General features: G+C 42.4%; 1 long non-coding RNA gene across 1 annotated transcript; it reads left to right on the top strand.

The window, feature by feature from the left end:
• LOC110434328 lies at window positions 15,235–17,072 on the top strand. Its single transcript, XR_002451751.1, has 5 exons — window positions 15,235–15,636; window positions 15,742–15,760; window positions 16,080–16,172; window positions 16,358–16,508; window positions 16,867–17,072. It is a non-coding gene; the product is annotated as an uncharacterized LOC110434328 (long non-coding RNA).

Below are 19,784 nucleotides of genomic sequence, written 5' to 3'. Positions count from 1 at the left end.
GGCCACTTGGCTCGAATTGCCGGCAACACTTTATTCACCATGAAATCTCTTATCACATCTCTTGTAATTGATTGAATTGGCTTGACTACTAGAGCTCCACGTAGGCGATTGCCACTATCTCTAATAGCTCTTTCATAAGTGACAAGTGGAAAGCAACCTATTTTTCCATCAAACACACATTCTCCATCTCTAAATCTTGGCCGAGCAACCACACACAAAAACATGATCCTAGGAATATAATTTTTGTTTTTGCAAGTGCGATGTGGTTCATCTTCCTCGGGTAGCAAGTAGTATTTCTCAGATTTTTGACTAAGGTAGAACCACTTCTCATCAATAAACACAAAGTCAAAAAAATCCTTAAACTTTGGGTCATCAAGCAAACCTTGCTCAATCATGTCAATGCACCACTTCAACCTAGTCTTTTTGTTAGCATCAGTGAGGTAGGGTTTGATGCTACTAGAGTGCCGCCTAAGCATTCCCTTCTTCAAATATCTTTGTATCCTAGATTTGCTAATCCCAAGTCTACTAGAAACATCTTCTATGGTCATTCGTTGCTTGAGAGGAATGTTGCGCAATTGTTCTAAGTCAAGAGGAATCAACTTACGACCACATCTACCCTTCTTTCTACTAGCAACCTCCACCGGAATATTATTAGCAAGTTGGGTTTTACCTCTCTTCCATAAGCGCTGAACCGATCTAACTTTCAATCCAAATTGATTAGCAACTATTGTTGTATCTTTCTTGCCAAGTTTGCCATTCTTGCTTCTAGCCAACAATGCTTGGTACACTTGTTTTCGGACTTCTTCGGTCATCTGAATCTTTTGACGGTTTACTTGAATGGGAGCCGCAACATTTTCTAGCAACAAGGAAAAAACAATCACGACATCTTCCAAATATAGGAAATAAAAAACATTTAGGACTGCATGCTACTCCACGCCATGTTCTAAATATAGGAAATAAAAAACATTTGGGACTGCATGCTACTCCACGCCATGATCTAAATATAGGGAAAAAATATGCTTACCATGAATGTTTCCTTGTAAGAAGTTGAGATCCACCGCACCATACTCATCTAATGGCAAGTTCAAGTCAAAACCTGTGCAAAAAAGGGGAAAAATAAGAACCGATGGAGGATGAATAAAAAAAGCAAACAAGAAAATACTGTCATCTTCTTACCAATATTGCCATCTTCTTCTAAGCCAACGTTTAGATCAAATCCCAAGTCATTGTTCCCTAATGGCAAGTTTAAATCAAATGCAGCCATAGCAAGAAAATAGAAGTAGAAAAGAAAAGAGTGGATGACGTTTGGAACACTGGAAGAGAAAGGAGTACTCTGTTGCATGTTAAATAGAGCCTGCTCTGGTAGACGGACAGACGCTCGCCTGCAAATCGCGCCAACAGGGAAAAAAACGCGCGCCATCAGCGAAAAAAACGCGCGCTACAGTGCCATGCAAATTCCAGCGCCAAGCAAAATGTGACGTCCAAGAGAAAAAAGGTGCAGGCCACAGGGTTCGAACCCTTGCCCTCGCCCATGCGCGCCTTGAAATCAGCCCAGTAACCAGTAGAGAAGAGAATCTTTCATGTCTAGGGAACACCTTCGGTTCCATTTAATAAGGGCAAAACCGGAAGATTAGCCCCTAATTAATGACTCCTTGGTAAGCACAATCATGTCCTAAACGTCATCTAATCCTGGTATGGAGGGAGTACACAATACATTGAGAAGCAATGAACATGAGGAATGTCAACAACTATACTTACAGATTAGAAATATACATTTGAACACTGAATCTGATACGACAAGATGGGATTTAGAGAAAAATGGTAATTTAACCACAGCTTTCCTTGTACAAAGAATTAAGCTTCCTTGGAGTACAAAATAAAGGATCATGTATTTGGAGAGCATACCAATCAAATTCAAGATTATCTTGTGGTCAACTTACATAGACTGTTTAGTGTTTACCATGCATACGCATAACAACTAACCAAGAGGAATATCCTGGACACATTCACTACAAACTTTGCGTCCAAATTGAAACAACACAACACGTTTTTTCGGTGTGCTATTTAGCATATTACATCTTGTGGACTTATCACGATGTTTTCTTCTGGAGGATGGTTCCAAACTTAACTCGATTCTTTAAGCTTAACAGTTAATACCAAGAAGGGGCTGGTCTAAAATCCAAGATGATATGACCATATGTCTTCTTTTATGCAGAAAATGGAGCATCTTGTTCAAGGAGAAGGAGAAACGTTGGACAATGAGGACGACAGTGAGATTTTCACAGCATTTGGCGCAATCAAGCGAGACCAGTGAAAGTTGTGTAGTTTTTCTTCTCTTTAAAAAGTTGATTGTATTTCATAAAAAAAAAGCTGATTGTAATGTGCTGATGCTTTGTTGGGCGGCGCTACTTTTGGTCTCTTCTCTTTTAGAGGGGTAGTGTGCCTTGTGCCCTTGTGCACTGTAAGCTGGATTCCTAGCAATAGCAAACTCAAAACTGAGGTCTTTTTTGTTGGGTGGATGAAAACTCTTATATTTAATAATTATTGTTTAATTATTGACCAATTTAGTTTAAACGATTTATCTTATGATTTTCAGACAAAATATATAATTAGTTTTTGTTTTTATCTATATCTGATGTTATATATATATATGTATCGTAAGATTTAATTTGATAAAAAAATTTGAAAAGTTTTTAGGCGAAAGATATCAAGCGGTCTTTTGTCCAATCCATGCACACGTGTGTGGGCGATCGAGTGCATGCAGCCGGGCAATGACAGTGCTTCATTCATGCACGGGCACACGTGAGCGCCTGCGCTGATGCTTTCCTTTTTGCGGAAGAGAAGCCGTTCCCCACCGAAAATTTTTTTCATCCAACCATCCAATCTTTGGACACATGTATGAAACATTAATTATAAATAAAAAAATAAACTAATTATACAATTTAGTTAAAAATCGCGAGACGAATCTTTTAAGCCTAGTTAGTCCATAATTAGCCTTAAGTGCTACAGTAACCCACATGTGCTAATGACAAATTAATTATGTTTGATAGATTTGTCTTGCAGTTTCCAAACGAACTATGAAATTTTTTTTATTAGATTATAAAAACCCCTCCCGATATTCTTTCGACACATGTAATATGACATCTAAAAAATTTTCATCGGCCGAAAAAGTCCATGGCCGCTGCATGCGGTGCTGGGGCGTCTGCTGTGTGGGCAGGCCGAGAGAACAAGGCGCTGCATGATGCATCTGCAAAAGCCGCTTGGCCTTGTTTAGTTTTGAAAACTGAAAAGTTTTCGAAAATGTAGTATTTTCGTTTGTTTATGGTAAATATTGTCTAATTATAGACTAACTAAGGTCAAAAGATTCGTCTCGTGATTTATAGTCAAACTGTGTGATTAATTTTTATTTTCGTCTATATTTAATGCTTTATGCATATGCCACAAGATTCGATGTGATAGGGAATCTTGAAACCATTGCTGCGGCATTGCGCCTGTCTGTTCTCGTGCTGCAGAGATTTTTCGTCGATGCACGAGGCGGCGGCAGCAGCGCTGCGCTAGCACGCGGCAGTGGCAAAGCTCACATGTCAGGCTTTTGCTTTTGCGCGCGCCGTAGCATGAAGCAGAGTTCGAAGATGAGCAGTGCGCCCGAGTTCTGACCGGTGTTTTGTCGTCGCTCCCGCTCGAAATGGATAGCACATGTTCAGTTCGCAATAGTGATATTAGGCCTAGTTTAGTTTCAATTTTCTTTTTCAAAATAACACTATGGTATTTTCGTTTATATTTAACAAATATACTCTAATTATAGACTAATTAGGTTCAAAAGATTCATTTCGTAAATTACAGATAAACTGTGCAATTAGTTATTATTTTTATCTATATTTAATGCTTCACGCAAGCGCCGCAAGATTCAATGTTCCAGGGAATCTGAACTTTTTTAAAAATTTCAGATTCTCTGTCGTATTGAATCTTGCGGCACATGCATGGATTATTAAATATAGATAAAAATAACTAATTGTACAGTTTGCCTGTAATTTGTGAAAAAAAATTCAGCCTAGATAGTCTATGATTAGATAATATTTTTCAAATATAAATGAAAGTGCTTTAGTGCTCATTTTGCAAAAAAAAATGGAATTAAACAAGGCACTATGCCAAGACGTGACCAAATAAAAGTTCATTTTGGATGGTTTATGAAATGAACCATTTTTTCCGAGAAAAATGTGGCTATTGGTAAGCGCTCTAGCTTTTTCTACAGTGGAAACACTGAGAAAACAGACGACGCATGAGGACTCCCAAAACTCTAGTATACGTAGGCCGGAAGCCCAGAAGTTGTGGTCGAGCGATGGCTTTGGGCCCACAATTCTGGAACAGGAAGATTCAGCCTGATAACTTTTCTTTTTCTACTCTTCCTGAGAGTATTCCTATTTAAGTACATCCAACATTTGGATGCCGTGTTTAGTTTTTTAAGAAAAAATTTTTTACGATACCGTAGCATTTTGTTTGTTTGTAGTAATTATGGTCCAACCATAGATTGATTAGGCTCAAAAGATTCGTCTTATAAATTTTGATTAAACTGTGCAAGTAGTTTTTATTTTCGTCGATGTTTAATACTCCATGCATGCATCTAAAGATTCAATGTGACGTGAAATCTTGAAAATTTTTAAAATTTTGAATGGAAGTAAACAAGGCCTAAGCAATAATCAAATTGCATGGGGGGCCGGGTCCTAAGGCTACAGATAGGAGTTGGGAATTTATCCGATCGAACGAGCCAGCCGCGGCTTATTCGTTATCACATGAATCCTTTCAAAATAAATAAACCAACAATACTTTCTGTCATGACTTATCAGCTAAACGAACAAAACGACAATGACAGAGACCATGCAAGAGCAGGCCTAGACCCATGAGTAATGAGTTGGTGCAGAGTATTACGAGGTAAGTATTACGAGATACTCCTTCCGTCCTAAGTAACTGGGGTACTCCCTCTATCCTTAGTAATTATTGTTGTTGGTATATATATCTCAAATTTAACTTAATTTATAAAAAAACATATAATATTTGTATTTTTAAATAAATTTATTAATCTCTTAATTCTAAACTACAAATCACTCTAAAAATCTTGTAGAGTTAAAACATCTTAAGTTTGATCAAAGTTAAAAAAATTATAAAGATTTGTGACACCAAAATCCATCATCCAATCCAACCACGTCAAAAAGCAGATTGACACCCTATTCGGCTGAACTTATCAGCACTAATTTTCAGCTATGAAACTGTGTTTTTCTTTCACAACAAACCAATATCAGCATCAACCGTAGCTTTTTTCGGCCAGTCGGATAGATCGTCGATTGAAACCATGCATGCCTGCTTGTCTATGGCCAGGGAGGATGGATCCGTGAGCTAGTCGGCTGGATCTGATCATCGCTACCTGGATCTGGTGGGCGCCAAGCTCACCTGCCCACATCTTTCGGTGGTTAGGACGCGGTGTTCAAGTAGTTGGTGGTCGGGGTTGCCTGGGTGTTCTCTTCCTGACCCTTTCCTTGCTCAGGCTACGTCTAGGTAGGGCCAGAGGTGGTAGGGCAAGACCCAGTGTGCGGCGGTCGCGATGGTGTTCATCCTGATCTACAACGCATGACGTGGCCCTGGCTGTCGCTGCAGTGCGCGCAGAGGCGACGGTGGTGCGGCTTCTTTTCGAGGACATCATGGTGGGGGCTGGGTTTGTTCTAGTGGTGCCATGGTGACGATGGTTGGCGGTGGCCTGGTGTTGGCATGCTGAAAGCCCAAGTTTGGTTTTGGTAATTATGTTAATGCCTTGTGTTTAAGTGATTTGAGTTAGGCATAGCAACACATGTGATGAAGGTGCATGGTGGCACGGAAAGGTGGCCACATGATCACAAAGGAATGAAGCATGAAGTGAAGATCATGGTGATAGACGAGGAGCAAAGTTATCAAGACAAAGGTATAAACATAGGGTTTTATTTTTGCCGGTCTAAGATGAGTAGAGAAGTGATTGACCGGGTTTAGGATAGATAGCTGACTATCAAGAGGGGAAATCACGGTCATCTCTCTAATCAAGTGCTACAAGGTTGAAGGGTCGAGATGGCGGACTAGAGGGGGGGTGAATAGTCCTTTCTAAAACTTATTGCGTCGGCTAACCGAAACAAATGCAGAATTAAAACTATCGGTCTAGCCAAGACTACACCCCTCTATCTAAGTTCTCTAGCACCTTGAAAAGATCCTAAACAAGCAAACAAGGTGCTACCTTAGCAAGAGCTCACCTAACCAAATCTACAAGCAAGGTCACACAAACCTATGCAACTAGTACTTTGCAAACCGGGGGAGCTCCTACACAAACTAGTGAGGCAAAGCGCACAAAGCCTAAGCTCACTAGCAAGCTCAAAAACAAGGCAACTAATGCCAAATTAGAGAGCACAACTAACTTAGCTACACAAACTAAGCAATGTGACTAACAAGGTTACACAAACCAAATTAGTCACGCAAGGGAACTACTTCTAGCTACACAAGCAAGAAGGTAACTAGCAAGCTACACAAGCTAACTAAAAACAAGAGCAACTACACAAGCACAAGTATATGAATGTAAGAACAAGCTTGTGTTAGGGACTTTGCAAACCAACGGGAAGAACAAAGTTGACACGATGATTTTCTCCCGAGGTTCACTTGGTTGCCACCAAGCTACGTCCCCGTTGAGACAAGCTCCAAGGTTGCCGCCGGTCCTCTTGCTAGTGGTGACCCGCAAGTCACACTCTCCCACGTGGAGTGCTTACCACAAGCTCTAGCACTTGACCCGGCCGGACCACTTGTCGCTCTTCACGTCTCGCTCAACTAGAGTTGCTCTTCGCGATCCCCGCGGGGTGAGCACCGTACCCCTCACAATCTCTTCTCCGGAGCACCGCACAATCTCCTTGCGTGCTTCGACGGAGTCACAAGCCACCAAGCCGTCTAGGAGGTGGCAACCTCCAAGAGTAACAAGCACCACCGGCTTGCAACACGAACACCTAGTGCCACTTGATGCAATCTCTCAATGCAACGCACTAGAATCGCTCACTCACACAATCGGATGATCACTATCAAGCATATGTGAGTTAGAGGCTTCACTAGCACTCCCCAAGCATGGACACTAAGTCCCAAGGGTGCTCAGCACCGGCCAAGGCCGGCCACCACTTCTATTTATAGCCCCAAGGGCTAAACTAGCCGTTGCCCCTTCACTGGGCAAAACACGTGGGCACCGGACGCTCACAGGGAGCCACCGGACGCTCAACTCCCAGCGTCCGGTGCTCATGCGTCAGCCACGTGTCACTAGCCATTTGAACTCGACCGTTGCCGCCAACGGCTACTGCGCACGCGCGCCTGACACGGCACCACCGGACGCTCAACTAGTCCACACCGGATGGTCCGGTGCTCACCGGACTCGTGCGCAGAGAGGGTGTCAAACTCGCGACCTCACCGGACGCTGGGCACCGGACGGTCCGGTGCTCACCGGACTCGTGCGCAGAGAGGGTTGCAAAAACCCCTCGCACCGGACGCTGAGCACCGGACTCACTCCGGTGCGTCCGGTGCACTCTGCTGCACCAGACAGCACACCGGACGCTAAAGGCCTGCGTCCGGTGCCTCCGCGCAGAGCGTCCGGTGAGTGTTTCCTACTGAGAAACATTCCCGCGACTTCACCAAATTTCCCATCGGCGCAATAGAAAATACCCACACCCCTCTCAACCCTAGGAACTCCACCTCCTTTGAAAATGTGCCAACACCACCAAGTGTACACCACCATGTGCAAGTGTGTTAGCATTTTCACAAACTTTTCCCAAAGGAGTTAGCCTCTCAAACTTGCCACGCCACTCGATCCTAACACGTATGCAAAGTTAGATCGCTCAAGTGGCACTAGATGACCGATATGCAAACAAGTTTGCCCCTCTTGATAGTACGGCCATCTATCCTAAATCCAGTCATAAACTTCTCTACACACCTATGACCGGTGAAATGGAAATGCCCTAGGTTATACCTTTGCCTTGTGCTTTCCATTCCATCTCCTCCAATGTTGATGCAACACATGCACCAACCAATCACCAAATGATATGATCCACTTCATATCATCATATGACCGTATTGGTTCATCGATCTTGACCTCACTTGCTCTTCACCGTTGCCTCAGTCCATCGGCGCCAAGTCTTGCTCAAGCTTCACCGTCACACGCGGTCCCTCGCTTCAAAGCCTCCGACTTGCCCTTCACTCTTGCAACCGGTCCATCAAGCCAAGCCTCATCTTGATCTTCTCCACCTTGGTCACATGACTCCATGTCATGTCTCATATGCAATGAGCTCCTCCATCATCACATCATCACCTGTGGACTAATCTCCTGTGTATCTCACATAAACACTATTAGTCCACCTAAGTTGTCACTCAATTACCAAAACCAAACAAGGACCTTTCAAAGGTCCATATCTTGAGCATATGCATTAGGATCTAGTAAAGTGCTAACGTAACTCCTTTGGTGAAAATGTTTGTGAAAAGTTAACACACATGCACTTTGGTGGTGGACACTTGTTGGTGTTAGCACATTTGCAAAGGAGGTAGGGTTCCTAGGGTTGAGAGGACACTTGTTGGTGTTAGCACATTCGGCGCTTTTGAGAAAAATAAGTGTATATTTTCTATTGCACCGATGGGAATTTTGGAGAAGTCGCGGGAGTGTTTTCTCACTGAGAAACACTCACCGGACGCTGAGTGCGGAACCACCAGACGCTGGCCTCAGAGTCCGGTGTGCTTGACCCTACTAGGGTTGAGCACCGGACGCTCTCTGAGTGCGTCCGGTGGTGTGTGTCCGGTGTGAGGAGGTTTTGCAACCCTCTCTGCGCTTTAGTCCGGTGAGCACCGGACGCTACCGGTGGGTAGCGTCCGGTGACCCTGCAGGTTTGCGGAACTCTCTGCGCATGAGTCCGGTGTGCACCGGACGCGTCCGGTGTGGACTTGTAGAGCGTCTGGTTCTTTGCAGGTAGCCGTTAGAGACTAACATGCGAGATTCAAGAAGGACACGTGGCCGACCTCAGTGCACCGGACACAGGGGGTCGAGCGTCCGGTGCTCACTTGGTAGCGTCCGGTGCCCCCGTTTTTAGCCTAGTGAAAGTGGCCAACGGCTAGTTCTTTGAGGGGGCTTATAAATAGTAGGTGGCCGGCTTGAGGAGGTTCTCTCTTGCACATTTGATTACTAGAGACATACTTTGAGCTAGAGAACACTCCCTCCACTCATCTCCTTACTTGATTGCTAATCCTAGTGAGATTGAGTGAGATTCAAGTGCATTGCTTTGAGAGTTGCATTAAGTGGCACTTGATTCTTGAGTTTGCTGCGGATTTCTTGTTACTCTTGGGTGTTTCCCGACGCCCTAGACGACTTGGAGCAGCGGTGGTGTTGAGCTCGTGATTGGAGATTGTTTCGAGCCCCACCAAGTGATTTGTGAGGGGTTCTTGAGCCTTCCCCGCGGGAGATCGCAATTGGCTACTCTAGTGGATTGCTTGTGGCTTGGAGGATCCCCATCTTGTGAGTGGATGTGCGGCACCCACTGAGGGTTTGGCTTTGGATTGCCAATTAGCTCGTGATCCATCAAGTGGGTGTATCGCCACAACGAGGACTAGCTTGCCGGGAAGCAAGTGAACCTCGGTAAAAATCTTGTGTCATCTTTTCCCGAGGATTATCTATTGTGATTGTGATTTTGAGTGATTGGTGTTGATATTTGGTAACGCAATAAGGAAACGATCCGCAAGCGCACGGATATCGGTGAGCATTTCACCCGGGAGGTTATCCAGAGTTATCGTATTTATATTTTTACCACTGGGAGAAAGGGTGCATCTGACTAACCAAATCTATTGCTACTATCCCTTTAGGCACAAAGAATGTCTTTCGATGTGAGTGATAAATAGAGAAGACTGCAACCGTAGTCTCCTTCTAACCTTGGTAAGGATGATCTACTGTTCTAATGGGGAGGCTAACGGAATCTAGACACCACAAAGGATGTTCAACCCGCACCTATAAACCCTATCCTTCCTGCTAACGAGATGTGATTTACAAAGGTAACTCGGAATTGTCACGTTCCTCACTACTACCACGGTCCAGCTAGTCAGAGAATATCTATGAGTACCCCAGCCTAAACACCACGTTTACGCCAGCAATGATTACTCTAAACTCTACGCAAAGAGATTAAAGTAAACTCATAAACCATAAGAACAATAAAACAAGAACTTACTAGAATTTAGAAGTCGAAATACTGAAGAATCCTAGGAGCAAGCTTCGGGTTAGGAGAACTTGATCCCGCAGGTACAAGCTTGGAGTAGACACCGACAGGCCGGGCTTCCTCCAATCTACACCTCCACTCTATCTCTCTCAATCTAGTAGAAACTAGAAGATCTATTTCTACTTTACATTGATTGCTAAGCCTAAATAGAAATATTAATTAGAGAAGAGGTTTTCCTTCGAGGGCACCCCTCAATCTCTATAATAATTTCTTCATGTCTTCTCCAGGGGCCAGGGGGGTCTCCTTATATAGTCCTTCCCTTCTATGCGTTTTGGGGTCGGTAGGCGAGGTGGTACTATGTTTTCCTTGATCCAATAGGTCGGTGGAACATCCCGAGCAAAGAGAGTCCTGTTTGGCATCCAACAGGGGGCGGGCGCCCAGGTCCTCAGGGCGGGCGCCCTGGGCCTAGCCCCGTTTCGCCTCCGCTTCGGTCTCGTGGCTTCTGGAGTCTTCTAGATGGTAGAAAATTGCGCGGTGCGTTGATATCTCTATGTAATCCTGACATGTGGGCCTTTCTTCCTTATTTCCTGATAACCCCCTGCAGAAATAGACAAACACCAAAACTCATGGAATTCTGTCAGATAAAACCCTAAGTCTAGATGTTGATTTCATTTGGATTCTTTTCTTTGTTTATTTGATAATTAAATTTGATACTTAAGGACCGTCAACAATTGGTTGGACATGTCTCTACTCTACAACGTTGGTATAACCATCACTCTCCACTCTTTACTCACTTGTTTATCTTGCTAGTTGTTTAGCTTGTTTAGTAGTTTTCTTGTTTAGGAGTGTAGCTAGCCCTCTCTTGTTGTTGTGGTTTAGTGTTTAGCCTTGTACTAGATTGTATAGGTGGCTTTCATAGCTTAGTTGAGCTAGTGCTAGAATTGCTTCGCCATTTGTTTTACTAATCAACTTGTCTAGTTGAGTTTGTAGAGTATTTTAAATAGGCTATCCACCCTCCCTCTAGCCATTTGGACCTTTCACTTGCCCGCGTGCCGTGGTGGCACGAGTGGTAGTGCTAGGCCAGGGTAAGGCTGCAGATCTGTCGCCTGCATTGCTAGAGTTGGCATCCTCTGGGCCGGAGCTGCTCCAGTGTAGCTCACTGGTAGTGGTGGAGCCAGTGGAGAACGATAGCTCAGTGCGGAGGTTGTTGATGGCCTTGTGCGGCATGTTTGATAGAGGACTAGCTTAGCAGGGATCAACATAGTGGTAGGCTAGGTGACTGGGCCTTCTTCTGACCCTGGCCCTTTTTACCTCGTCATCTGCTTCCACCTTTCTTAGGTTGGGTCCTGTGTCAGAGCTGGCCTAGCTGGATCTACTTGCCCCGGGCAAGCTTTGACGATCCTGACCAGGATGGACTCTCCGACAGGCTTCTCCCGACACTTCTCCTAGATGACTCCCTTGAGAGAAAAGGCAGCAAACTTTGATTAGAGAGTAGATCCACTGATTCCCAAAGTCTAAGAGCATTTTGTTCACGTTTAGTCGGCAACCCTAGGGTCTGTTACTCTTGGAGCTTGCTCCTAGCCAGCTAGACGTCGCCCTAGAGCTTCCAAGGGAAGTTTGTAAGTTCATCTTGCAGCTAAGAAATCACCTCTCCCTCAAGAGGTAAACACTCTTGTTGGAGAACGAGGGAAGGACAAGCCTTTGTGGCAAGTTGGTCCTAGTGTGGGCACCTCAACAATGTGGAGTAAGTACAACCTTATGTGGCAACCGCTGAACCACGAGATAAATCCTTGCGTGCTGATTTACTCTTTGCTTACTTGTGTTGTTGAGTTGTATTAGGGTTTGAGCCCGATCTACCTCGTGGTGATACTTCTGCAAGTTGTAGTGGTGGTTTCTGGTGTTTACTAACTTGGAGAAAGGTGGGAAATTTACCTAATCTAAATTTCCCAAAGTACTCCTTGATTATATTTTGGTTGCTTTCTGTAAGAGGCCGGTAGTGCCGCCCTGTCTGATGAGACTGATAAAAGTTAAAGTTTCAGTTGACAGGCCTATTCACCCCTCTAGGCCATCCTAGACTATGAGAGATTCTACAGTATTATTAGCACTGGCAGAGCCTCATGGAGGTGAACCTAGGCTCTTGCCCCCCCTTGCTTCCATGTTTTGGCACTGCATATACTAATGTTCTCATCATATTGCTCTGTAAAACGTTGATATGCAAGGAAAAGTGAGAAGTCTAGGGTGTAGAAAACAAATAGAAAAGGATAGAAGTTACTATATCATATTGTTGCTAGCTGCTATAACTGTTATTGGAATTTTTTTTGCCCCTCCTTGTTTTCTCTCCAGCTCTGCCAATACGTACGCTAGGGAACACGTACAGCCAATGATCGGAGAACGACTTGACGACGAGGTGTAGATAGGTAGTGCCACTGCATGCTAGTGGTAGCTAGCTAGCTAGCAGCCATAGCTTCGCGGCCACTGCAGCACAGGGCTCTGGTCCGTCGTCGTCCTCCCGGCCGGCGGCCGCCATCGACGATCGATCTGCAGACAGATGGTGAGATGGACGTCGACGTACGTTCCTACCATACGTGTCTCCGTCGTCGTCGAGCGCCGTGCTTTGTCCCTATACTACACATCCCGGGCGCGCGAACCAACTTGTGCATTGCTCGCCCGCGACGAATGATCTGCCTTAAGGCCTTGTTTGGATCCAAGTTTGGATTGGATGTAGTCGGATTCATATCAATCCACATGTGTTGAGGTGGATTAAAGTCGAACTTCAACTAAATTCCACACCAATCCACACCAACACATATGGATTGAAGTAAATCCGACAACATCCAAACAAGGTCTAATTTGGATCGTGCCGACGACACGGCCCACCCATAGACGGCCGACGTACAGGTCGTCGTCGACGCGCACCGGCGCGCGGACTAGCTGGTTGGCGGCCGAGGGCTCTTGCGGTCCGGCCGTTCGGACCGACCGGCAATTTTTCCGCGGAGCCGCATGCTACCGTCCACTCTAAATTATTGAGCTGGGTCCGTCTAAACTGTTCTTCAACTTTTCGTGCGTGTGGAGAATTGAATCAACAGCCTAACTCACTGCTGACACCTCAATCAACAGCCTAACTCACTGCTGACACCTGACGCACAATCCACCTCACTCAACAGCTTAGCTCACGCATACACATATACTTCCAACAAACTAAGAAAGTCATAACTCCAAAACTAAATATCCAAATTATATTTCGATTTCACCATCAGATTTCTTAAAATAAATCCTTCGAAACAAGATCCCACATGAATATATTTAGACAAAAATTTATTAACGAGCATTTCTCATATGAAGATAGAACATTTTTTATTGAGTAGAGACAATGTTCTAGATTTAAGGAACATTCCGTCTTTGTATGGAAAATATTCTCAGTTTACAAAAACAATATTTTTCAAATAGTAGACAATGTTCTATGTTCAAAAAATAATGTTCCGTCTTTGTAAGAAAAATGTTCTTAGTTTAGGTTCATAAAATTAGTATTGTAATATACATAAAAATAAATAAAAAATAAATACATAATACAAATAGAGATAAATGAAATCCAGAGCAAAGCATAAGAAAAAAAATACGTAGTAGAGAAAATTTAAAAGAATACCATATGGATACTTTTCAAACATTCTAAAATATATTATAGGACATTACATGCGAACTAAGTGGACATCACTCAATATAATATAGAACATCACAAGAAACATAATAGAACAACGCATCTATACTACATGAACATCACAGAATACATCATAGAACATTATTATATATTATGTGAACATCACATGTGTACTATGCGAACATCACAAAAAACATCATAAAAACATCACATCTATACCACATGAATATAAACAAAATATAATAGAACATGTAACACATGAGTATCACATAAAATATCGTAGAACATCACATGTATACTGCATAAACATCACAAAAAATATCACAGAATATGATATTATAATCATGTGGATATCAAAAAAACATAGTAGAATATCACATCTATACTATATAAGCATAGAAAATAGAAAAAATAAATATAAAACATAATTAAGTAAGATAAAATAAAAAAAAAGATATGCAGAAAACCTAAAGACAAAAGAGAAAATAAAAAATAATGAAAGGTCACACCAAACAAAAAAAGAAAAATAATTGAAAAAAGAAAATAAAAAATAATGGAAAAGAAAAGAAAAATAAGCTGAAGCTATAAAAAGGAAATAAGAAAAAAAGAAAAAGAAAAGAAACAAAAAGAAAAACAAAATAAAGAAAAAAATACCAAGAAAATAGAAAAGAAACAAAAACAAAAGAAAATAAACAGGCATGAGTGTAAAGTAAAGGAAATAAAGTAAGAAAAAAGAAAAGAAAAGAAAAAGAAAAAGGAAAAGGAAAGAAAAAGAAAAAAAAGAAAACATACGTACTTACCTGAAGAATCGTCACATGTGTACGTGGACCACACCTGTCTGCTCACGTCCGCATGTGCGAATCAGGCAGAAAAACACTGCGCGGGAATCATCAGATGAGCGCTTCGGTCCGAACCTTCGGACCGGAAGAATCCTGGGGGCCTGCCTACCGACTCCAACTCCAACCGGGACACTTTATGCTGGAAGCGCCACTACAAGAAAACTCCCCCTATAGATACGTTTAATTTATTTGCTACGCCATTGAAAGTATATATATGTCTACATCTTGAGTGGTTCCAGTGCTAGACACGTTTGTTATCACGCTTTAAGAAATACGTATCTAGCTCTTGAGAGGCTACACGTCTAAATACGGTTATTGACACACTTAGGGAAGAACGTAACTAAATCTGCCGTTTAACACATTTCTAAATGCATCAATTGTTTCCTATATGGGCTGCCTATATGAGAAAATAAAAATGTCGGCCCACCTAGCCCAAAGCCACTCCACACTCTCTCGGTCTCTCCTCCGCCCCTCACGCATGCGGCCAACTGCTCTCTCCCTCAGTGGCGGCACCTCGCCCTTGCATGCAGCACCAACGCCTTCAAACCACCAGCACGTCGCCGCCGCCGCGCCCGTGTGCATTCTTCCAACTCTCGTGGATGTGATCCAGGTGCCCCTCGTCCAGTCTAGATCCCTTTCCCCTCTCCTTTGCATTATCTCCTTCCCTATCTTCGTCCCCTTCCCTTTCTTGATTTGATTCAACGATTATTGGAGTGCAGCTAGGCTTCATCTCCTAGAGCCTTGATCCAGATTCGCTCTGATTGTCTTGTAAAAATTGTTGATCCAAACAATATGATTATGACCTGTTACTTTCTGGTTACCAAGTGGAAAAGATGAAAGGATTTCAAGATTCGAGTCTTGTAATCCAGTCCTTGAGAAGGCGTTTGCTGCCACACCATCAAATCTCAAGGTACCCTAGCCTAATTTGGTTCGACATCCCCTTGTCCTCTGCTATCTCCTTTCACCTGCGGTCGTCCGGTATCCCTAACTTCGTAACTCGTGTGTGTTTTTGCAGTTGCCACTCTCTTATTCAGGTATAAGTTTTTCAAAACTTATGTCTTATGTGCAAACATCTTGTTCAAGTAGGTTTGAAAGCCTCAAAATATAGTTAGGAAGTTTCTCTGAATAGCCTGGATATGATATACTGTACCACATCAGCCGATGTTCCTTTGTGGATTTCGATTTTCACTAAACGTAATATGGAAGACACCAAAACAAATTGCCTATAGTTATTTGGTTGTGATATGATAGTGGGTAGCTGTTGTTGATTACAGGCTGTCAAACTTGCAATTTCTGTTATTGGCAACCTGATTGGGTGGGTGTTGTAGCACTGACTGTGCCTTTGAACTTCAGTGTTTGATTGGATAGATGAACATGTCACCTGTCATTTTCTTAAATCGTGGCATTTATTGCCCTCAAGGCTCAAGCAGCAAGCAGGTTTCATAGGTAACACAAGTTATCTTATACCCTTGATCTGTAAACTTGTAGCTGTCATTTTTTTCAAAACCATTTGTTCGAGAAAATATTTTCTAAAAAACCATGCATGGAATTTTCTATCCTCACCTTGTTAGCTTTACTACTGCTTAGTTGTACTATTTATTACTAATATATATATTGTTGTTGTTGTACAGTCTAGTAAATAGGGATGGACTTCTGATTTGGACCATCGTCACATCTCATTTTCTGAACCGAACACAGCACTTGACAGATCCATAAGTGGAGGATGAACGCTAATCATGTACGATTGTTCAAGCAGCACTAGAGCTCTGCTGTTTCACACGGGTAATGACCTGCTAGTGTCATTCAGAATAATATATGGTTATCTTGACATTTTTCAAAATAGAAATCAACATCGCAGTTTTGCTTTTGGGTGGTGTACTAGTTTCCTATGCCAAATTCTATAAAAAAAAGATCTGCACACCAATTATTTAGGATCTCTTCTACTAGACAAGCAGCATTTTCAACGCTGGACCGTACTCTGAAAAGAATCTGCATGCTTTATGATATAACAATCATTAAAAAATATTGTTTGTTTTTATCTCAACCTAAGACCTCTTTTCTAAAAATTCATCATAGGCATTTGTGTGCTGTATTCTAGAACTTATATTGAATTTATTTGTTTATGTATTTATTTTTGCAGGACCATAGAAGTGAATGTTAAGAAAATATGCTAAATGAAGAAGCGGAGATTCAAAATTGAAGTGAAGGTGTCTGATGCACAAATCTTTTGCAATAGGATTAGAACCTAGTGTGTAAGATTTAAGGGAATATTTAAGGAATTTGTAATATCTACTTGTGTATAGATAATTGATTTTGTTCCTAACTCTGTTTGCTGTAATATTAACTAAACACATTTCATTTGCTTTTTCGTCTTTGGTCCTATGGTGTCCAAAGTAATATTGTTATGCGTGCATTAGGAAATAGTTCAGCAAACTTTATTACCAAACAAGGAAAAAACAAAACAGAATGTATCAATTGCGCTTGACAAAATTTAAAATATTACTACAAGATCAATAGACACGTAATTCACCATCTCTAGAAAAAGACCACCTTGGTTTCAATGGGAAATTCATCAAGAAATGCTGGCAGATTATAAAGTCTGATTTCCTAAGACTGTTCAACGATTTCTTTATGAACTTTACGGATCTGAGACTGTCGATGACTTCAGACCGATCTCACTTTTGAACTACTCAGTTAAATGCATCACTAAACTCTTGTCAATTCGCTTGCAAAGTGTCATCCCGAGGCTTGTACATGCTAACCAGTATGGTTTCATTAAAGGCAGGACCATCCAGGATTGTTTTGCTTGGGCATTCTAGTTCCTTCATCTGTGCCATCACTCTAAGAAAGAGATTATTATCCTCATATTGGATTTTGAGAAGGCCTTCGACAAAATTGAACACCAAGTCGTTCTTGAGGTGATGAAGCATAAGGGTTTTCCTATCAAATGGGTCAAGTGGACTGAGGCAATTCTAAAAACTGGAAACTCTTCAGTTCTACTCAATGGACTTCCTGGTAAACCCTTCCCTTGCAAAAGAGGTGTCAGACAAGGAGATCCCCTCTCCCCTCTCCTTTTTGTCTTGGCTGCCGATCTGCTCCAATCAATCATTAATAGAGCCTGGCATGATGGTTTCCTGAATCACCCAGTGTCTGATGATTTCGAAGAGTTCTTCCCAATAATACAATATGCTGATGACACTCTCTTGATAATGCCAACTGATGCAAGACAACTCTTTATACTAAAAGGCCTGCTCCGTTCCTTCTCAGACTCCACAGGGTTGAATGTCAACTTCCATAAAAGCTTTTTAGCCCCCATCAATGTTTCAGCTGAAAAAAGTCTTCACCTTGACAGAACCTTCGGATGCGAAGTTGGTACTATGCCTTTCACTTACCTGGGCCTTCCTTTGAGTACCACGAGGCCAACTGTCCAGGAGTTCAGCCCCCTAATCTCTAAAATGAAGAAAAGGCTCTCTGGTGTAACTAAGTTTCTCTCTTATCATGGCAAACTCACCTTGGTGAACTCGGTCTTCTCTGCTCTTCTAACTTATTACATGTATAGCCTTATCATTCCCCCTGCAGTCATCCAGCAAATTGACAAATTCAAAAAACATTGCTCATGGAGCAAAGGAGATATACACAGAAGAGGAACTTGTCCAGCTGCGTGGGAACCCATGTGTAGGAAGAAAGATGAGGGGGACTTGGAATAATCAACATCCACAATCAAAACCTAGCTCTGCTCATGAAGTTTCTGGATAAATTCTACAGTCATGCCAACATACCATGGGTCAATCTAACATGGACCAAACTGTACCATAACAGTAACATCCCTTATGCGAAAAACCCATGTGACTCTTTCTGGTGGAAGGATATTATCAAATTATTCAGCAAATTCAGAAACTTCACCATCTGCCACCCCAACTTTGGCAACACAGTGTCCTTATGGAATGATTCATGGTCTGATGATGCGCTAGAACTAAAGATGCCTCATCTTCATTCATTCGCCAAGAAAAAGAACTGCTCCCTCAAATTCTTCCTAGACAGTGACCTGAGCAGAATCTTTTACCTGCCTCTTCAGTCCAGGCCTCAACTCAATTAGATGAGCTACAACAGATTGTTGATGGACTTCACCGTGATCCAACCAGCCTGATTCCTGGAGTTATTCCTGGGGTCCAAAGTTCACCTCCAAGAATGCCTACAATGCCCTTCAAGGCACAACTGAAGCCTCCCCTCTTTTTAGCTGGTTATGGAAATCAGGTGTTCTGGGCAAGCAAAAATTCTTTGTTTGGCTCTTACTCAAAGATAGGCTCAGCACAAGAAATATCCTGAGAAGAAAGAATATGTTTCTAGATGATTACAATTGTGTCCTTTGTGTCAACTGCTCAGAGGAAACAAATCACCACCTATTCTTTGTCTGCCCTTTCAGCATTGCTTGTTGGAACTTGATTGGAGTGCATTGGGATCTCTCTCTCCCACCCCTGGACATGTTGATACATGCTAGACTCAGTTTTGGCAGTCACATATTCAGAGAAATCTTTATCATTGCCTGCTGGAACATTTGGAAATCAAGAAATGGTATTATATTTGATAATATACCTGCCTCCCTGGTGGCATGGAAAGAAGCATTCAAGGCTGACCTTAGTCTGGTGTGTATCAAGGCTAAGAGGAAGATATCTGATCCACTGACGTATTGGGGAGAGAGTCTTTTATGATGTTTTTCTTGTACCTTTTGTTGTTGTTTTTGTCTTGGGCTTTACAAGCCTTGTACTTTGTACAGATGTACAGACTCCTTTTGTAATTACCTTTGTTCATAGTAATGAAAAAAGAAAAAAAATAGGTAGGAAACTTCCCTGCCGTTTCCTCAAAAAAGAAAAAGGGCACCTCATATCTTCTAGAGAAGCTTGGCACCATCTCTAGAAAGCGTCTTAGTTTTGCTAGACACGCTTGGCATAGTTTCTAGAAAACCAATTTCTGACACAGTCTATGGAGAGACGCTCTAGACACGCTTTAGTGAAGCGTGTTTATATTTTACTAGAGATGAAATAAAACATATCTAGCCCA

This window comes from Sorghum bicolor, chromosome 4 (assembly GCF_000003195.3).
Source record: "Sorghum bicolor cultivar BTx623 chromosome 4, Sorghum_bicolor_NCBIv3, whole genome shotgun sequence".
NCBI lineage: Eukaryota > Viridiplantae > Streptophyta > Magnoliopsida > Poales > Poaceae > Sorghum > Sorghum bicolor.
The sequence above is the reverse complement of the archived record's forward strand: the minus strand, read 5'-3'. Positions and strand labels throughout refer to the sequence as shown.